Raw genomic sequence first — 6,479 nt, 5'->3', positions numbered from 1 at the left:
GGGGTGGAGCTTAGGGAAGAGCCTCAACCAGCCCGCCTCGCTGGGTGCAGCCAGGGCTTCAGGACTGGGGGTCTGAGGGCGTGGGATTTACGACTCAAGCGCCTGAGAATGCTGTACGAAAGAGGGCAGGTGGCAGCTTACTCTAAGAGCCTCAGTCTGCCTGTTTGTGGGATTGGAGATCCCTCCCTGATTTGGAGAAGATGACCCAAGCCTTGCAGTCTACTGCCTGCTTGAAGTTGGCGCTGCTTGTTTGGCTCTGCCTGGTCCGGGTTCTCGGGGGGCTGGCTCCCCTGCTCCCCCTCACGGTCCAGGGATAGAGACTGACACACACGCTCTAGGAAGGCTCTGATGGAGGCGTTCTTAGTTGTCCTACTCGAGAGCCATCTGTGAACTCAGAAAAAATTTCTGGTGCCAGAGGCCCCCCCAGCCTTGGTGAGGGGGAGATCCTGGGGCTGGAGGCTGGGTGTGGGGGTCTTTGAGGTTCCCCAGCAATTCCACTGTGAGGCTGAGTTGAGACCCCCACCCCCTACCCCCCCACAAGCTGCACTGGGCAATGCTGAGCACACAGCAGGGGAACCAGGCCTTTCCTCTTTTGCAATGTTGGCCACGGGCCAGCCTGACACTGCATGTGACTGCTGCCTGGCGGGGCCTGGGCGCCTAGAATGAGCAGCAGGTAGATTCACCTCAAAGCTATCCCCTCCTCTCTCCCCGTCCCGCCGCAGAGGACATCTTTGTTGATCACGTCTGTTCTGGGCAGACTGGCTGAGCAGCTCTGCTAGTCCTGCGATCGCGCTGCCTGGGCTGCCAACGCCAGAATCCTCTATGTGGAATCCGCCGGCTGGTGGACGCTGAGCACAGCCTTCTGCCTCTCTCTGCCGCCAGGTAAGTGACATCGCCCCCACCTGAAGGCTGGAAGGGAGCACCTGAAATCTGGGGCGGAGGGGCGATAGGGCGGGAGGCCCAGGGGTCTTAACCTCTGCTTTCCCTCCTCCCGTCGCCGCTTCACTGCCTCCGTCCCCAGTGCTGCTGGAATAGTTGAAAGAACGGATGAACAGAGTTCCTCAAAACTGGCGGCTTTAAGCAACACAAATCGATCATCTTCAAGTTCTGGAGCTCAGAAGTCCAAAATGCGTCTCCCTGGGCTAACACTAAGGTGTGGGCAGCGCTATGCTCCTCCCATAGGCCGCAGGGGAAGGTCTGTTCCCCGCCTGTCTAGCCCCTCGAGGCGTTCCTCCGCTTGTGGCCTCTCCCTTGGAAGCACATCCCTGCAGCCTCTGCTTCTGTCACAACTCCTCTGCCTCTGAGCCTCCCCTGGCTCCTTCCTGTGAGGACCCTCAATTAAACCTCATCTGCAAAGGCCTTTTTGCCCTGTAAGGGAGCACACATCCTGGGGATTAGGATGCGGACATCTTCAGGGAGGGCGTGATTGTGTTCCTAGACCCAGAAAGAAGAAGTAACTTGAGGTCCTGGGCAGAGGTGGCTGGTGTGGCTGCCTTTCCCCAGGTCCCTGCGTCCTGCTTGCGCTGTCATCAGCAAATATCCTCAGATAAAACAGCCAGGAGTTTCCACTGGCTCAGGGCTTCCAAAAACCACAAGGTTTCTAAAACTTTCAAATAATGGTTTCCTCCTGTCTGCAAATTTTCTGAGTGGCTTTGTTCAGAGTGTCCTGACCCAGAAAGCATGGGAGAAGCAGGGCCTCCGCGCCCATGTTTCCTGGTGGCAAAAGAGTCTCAGATCCCTGAAGGAAGGCGGGTTCCAACTGATCTTAAACCACTTACACAGATCTAGCAAATGAGACCTGGGGAAATGTTTCCTGGATGAAAGGAAAATGAAGAGCTATGAGTGAGCCATAAGAGCCAGATCACAGCCCAAAGCATTTCTTTTGGGGAAAGTTTAGTTGTAAGTAAATGAATGCTCTGTTATTAGTACAGATTATGACCAACCTAGATAGCATATTCAAAAGCAGAGACATTACTTTGCCTACTAAGATCCATCTAGTCAAGGCTATGGTTTTTCCTGTGGTCATGTATGGATGTGAGATGTGGATTGTGAAGAAGGCTGAGTGCCGAAGAATTGATGCTTTTGAACTGTGGTGTTGGAGAAGACTCTTGAGAGTCCCTTGGACTGCAAGGAGATCCAACCAGTCCATTCTAAAGGAGATCAGTCCTGGGTGTTGTTTGGAAGGAATGATGCTAAAGCTGAAACTCCAGTACTTTGGCCACCTCATACGAAGAGTTGACTCATTGGAAAAGACTCTGATGCTGGGAGGGATTGGGGGCAGGAGGAGAAAGGGACGACAGAGGATGAGATGCCTGGATGGCATCACGGACTCGATGGACGTGAGTCTGAGTGAACTCCGGGAGTTGGTGATGTACAGGGAGGCCTGGCGGGCTGAGATTCATGGGGTTGCAAAGAGTCAGACACGACTGAGCGACTGAACTGAACTGAACTGTGTACATAAACAGAGAAAAATCATTTGGGGTAATATTATAGATTTAAAAGAATAAAAGGGAAAAGGAACAGAGGAGAAACAGAGAAGAAAGAAAGGGAAGAAAACACTAAAACAGGAGGAGGCCTGTTTCAGAGAATCAAGCTACTTCTCAGCTCAGGGTAAACTCTTCGGCTGCACCAAAATAATGTACCAACCCAAGAGATACAGAAAACCAGTCTGAACCATGTTCTAAGGCAAAGCTTACTCTGCTTGAAAACTCTCTTTCAAAGTTGGGTTTCATTTATGTTTTCAGTTGTGTTCAGCTAATATCGCAGACATTTATTTAGCCTTAAAATATTGTAGGGTTATTCAATCTATGCACTCTATTAAAACTATCCCTTACCAATTAGCTCCAAAAATATTTGGAGAGACACACACATATGCCAACATTTGTATTACTTTTAAATAATCCTAATCAAGTGTACCACTTCTTTGTGATCACTGTCTTTTTGATCTCTGACAGCCTTGGTCTGCAGTGACTTGAAGCAGAATTTTGATTCCCAGCCAGGGATTGAGGGCGGGTCATGGCAGTGCAAGCTCCAAATCCTAGCCCCTAGATCGGTGGTCAGTGACAAGGCCTGGTGCTTCATCTTTGCAGAAAAAGAATTCCTACAAAGACAAAAAGTAATGAAACAAGTACAGTATTTATGAGGAGGAAAAAGTGTATAGTACATGTGGGTAGACATACAGGCTGACTCAGAGACAATTGTGCCCTTGTGGTACTTTAAATCACTTAACTGGGGCATTTTCTCCAGGTTTCCTTGGCCAGTCATTTTGATTTGCCTGGTTCTGAGTCCATATTTGGTATGTCTCAGGCTCCTCCCATGTGTGCACATGCATCTCTTAGCCAACATGGGGTATAACGAAGAGGCTTGTGGGTAGTTAGCACCACTTACATGAGGTGATGCCCCCTCTCCCCCCCTTTTTTAAAGGTTTAACGGGTTTAATAAGTTTACGCCTTCAGTTCCTATTTGCAGCACCCAATATTCCTTTGAAACACCAGACAGACCCAGCAGTGGCCAACAGTCAATTTCAGACTGCCAGAGTTTAAAAGTTCAGCTTCTCTGAGCATTCTGTGTTGCAGTGGCACTTGTCGGAAATTGGTGCCTCCCTATCTTTGGGGGAACTTTAAATGTAGATGCCTGTAAAGGGAGTGACCAGGAGCAGCGGACCCTCCGTCCCTCCAGCATCCAACATATGTGCTTCACAGAAAAATAACAATAACAGGTCCACAAAATACAACAGCTAGAATTACAAAAGTCCATTCATCCAAGGGTGGCAGGAAGGTGGTAGGAGGCAGGCAGAGGCAGTGGGAGGGGAAATGGTATTCAAGTCAGTCCAGGCATGGGGCTGGCAAACGCTAGAAAAGAGCTGCAGAAAAACCTGCGGTCCTTTCAGACTCGCTGGTGTTCAAAATCCACACTGGTGTCAGGAAGATTCTGCCTTACATGCACCAGAGACAAAAATTCGGATTCCTCAGAGGGAAGGGACTTCGGGCAGGGCTCTTGGCAGGCAGGCCGTACCTCTCCTGGGAGAGGGTGGAGGGGAGCCGGGGGCCCTCCAGCCCAGCCGGGTGGTGGGTGGCAGGCGACCCCCTCCGCGGCCCCAGCAGCCTTCAGTCCTAGTCTCAGTGTGGAGAGGGGAGTTTTTCCACAGAAGTGGAGCTCCTTAGGGCCACTCGCAGGTAGACCAGCTTGTGGAAGAGGCTGTTGCTTAAGAAAACCACCAAGGAGAAGAGGCGCACCTGGAAAAGCTATGCTGTGCCGGGGTCTTTGCTTCACTGTCACTGATGATGACTAGAGGAAAGAGGCCAGAGAAGAGGATCACTGTCAACGCGGGAGGACTGCCTTGTGAGGAAAGTCGGACAAACCAATCCAAAGTGGCAAGGCCAGTTCCTTTCTATGTCTGACAGCCCCAGGGGCATTTCAATTCCTGCAGGAGGAAGAGGGCCTCAAGCAAGAGGTTGAAGAGCGTGTCAGCCACGCCAGGGAACGGGGAGGCCTCCTCGCTGATAGCTCGAGTTCCAGGTCAGCTATGTCCTGAAAGCAAATCGCACCGAGGACTTTGCTGAGCACAGAGAGGGGGAGCATCCAGACAGCCCTGAAAACTGACGTGAGGAAGAACCCCAGCCACCAGCAGACATCCCTGGGTAGTGACGGATCACCAATCCGGGTCACCCAGATCACCAATCTGGGCCGTTACTGAGGACAGAAATAAACACTGGATAAAACAAGAGGAGCCGGAACCAGACGACTCCACCCTTCCAAGCACAGTACTGAAAATCTCTGCTAACAGCACATGGCTCACCCTCCTGCTTCCTCCCTAGCTCTGGGCTCTTCTCTGAGCCAGGACACCTCTTGCCCTTCTCCGAAGCCACTTCTCTCTTTTGCTGAATTTGAGCATCCAGCTTTGAGAGGGCACAGATTCCCCAGATGGCATCTTTGATTCCCCTGGCAAGGTCCTGCGGAAAGGTATGACCCTGTTCGCCATCTCGTTATTACTGCAGAAACTTTCAACAACACGAGGGAGAGAGCAGTGTCCCCAGACCTTCCATCGGGAAGGACTGTGCAGCTTTGCCGCACGGCTCCGGCGGAGCACCTCTCCTAGGCCTCCGCACCTCTGCCCTTCTGCCGGGCTCCACACTCCCTTCCTGTCTGACCTCCAGGGAGCCTTTCTGCGCAGTGTCGCAGGGAGTTCTGACTGAGGATGAGAAAGTGTGGTCTCCTGTTTCTCTGTCTGTGCAGGGCGCAGCCTCCGCCCCCAACCGTCCTGCTATTTTCTTTTTGGAGTCTCTTCTTCTCCTAAACAATTGGAAGCCAGAGACATCAAGTCTTCCACACACAGCCAAAAGTAACTGTCACAAAGCTGATTCAATAAAACTGTGAAAGGGGCTCACTTGATTTAATTTGCTTTCATGACTTGCCTTTCTTGTAACATCTTTTAATTTCCTCATTTATCCTCATTATTAATTTCCTCATTTATTTATTGAGCACTTACTATCTGCTGGTATTAAAACATCTTAGAAAATACTAAAAATAATTTTATTGACTTATTTTAGGCTGTGCCCGTTCCTCACAGCCGCACGAGCTTCTCTGCAGCTGCAGTGTGCAGGCTTCTCAGTGCGGTGGCTTCTCTTGCTGTGGAATGTGGGCTGCAGGTTTGCAGGCTGCTGTAGCTGCAGCATGCGGGCGCATTAGTTGCAACTTGCAGTTTTCAAGGCACAAGGGCTTCAGCAGTTGCGGCTCCCGGGCTCTGGAGCACAGGCACAGTAGTCTGGCCGCTCGGGCTTCGTTGCTCCGAGGCATGTGAGGTCTTCCTGGATCAGGGATTGAGCCTGTGTCTCCTGTATTGGCAGGTGGTCTCTTCACCCCAAAGTACCAGGGAAGCCCAGAAAATATTTTGATATTATTTGTTTGTTTATTTCATTACTTGTTTAAAGTTTAGTTTAGTTGCTCAGTTGTGTCCGACTCTTTGTGACCCCATGGACTGTAGCCTACCAGGCTCCTCTGTCCATGGGATTTTCCAGGCAAGAGTATTGGAGTGGGTGGCCATTTCCTTTTCCAGAGGATCTTCCCAACCCAGGGATCGAATGCAGGTCTCCCACATTGTAGGCAGATGTTTTTCCATCTGAGCCACCAGGGAAGTCCTATCATTACTTGTTTACTTACTTCCCAGAGAAAGCAATGGCACCCCACTCCAGTACTCTTGCCTGGAAAATCCCATGGACGGAGGAGCCTGGTAGGCTGCAGTCCATGGGGTCGTGAAGAGTTGGACACGACTGAGCAACTTCACTTTCATGCATTGAAGAAGGAAATGGCAACCCACTCCAGTGTTCTTGCCTGGAGAATCCCAGGGACGGGGGAGCCTGGTGGGCTGCCATCTAGGGGGTCGTACAGAGTCAGACACGACTGAAGCAACTTAGCGGCAACAGTAGCAGGATTGATATATATACTGTGTCTCAAATGGGCTTCCCAGATGGCACTAGTGG

The 6,479-nt window shown here is 51.1% G+C and overlaps 1 pseudogene; it reads right to left on the bottom strand.

The window, feature by feature from the left end:
- Positions 1-4,118: 4,118 nt before the first annotated feature.
- Positions 4,119-5,675, bottom strand: LOC138083543 (etoposide-induced protein 2.4 homolog pseudogene; annotated as a pseudogene).
- Positions 5,676-6,479: the final 804 nt, after the last annotated feature.

Source organism: Capricornis sumatraensis, chromosome 8 (assembly GCF_032405125.1).
Source record: "Capricornis sumatraensis isolate serow.1 chromosome 8, serow.2, whole genome shotgun sequence".
NCBI classification, from domain to species: domain Eukaryota; kingdom Metazoa; phylum Chordata; class Mammalia; order Artiodactyla; family Bovidae; genus Capricornis; species Capricornis sumatraensis.
Note: the sequence above shows the minus strand (reverse complement) of the source record. Positions and strands in the feature narration are given on the sequence as shown.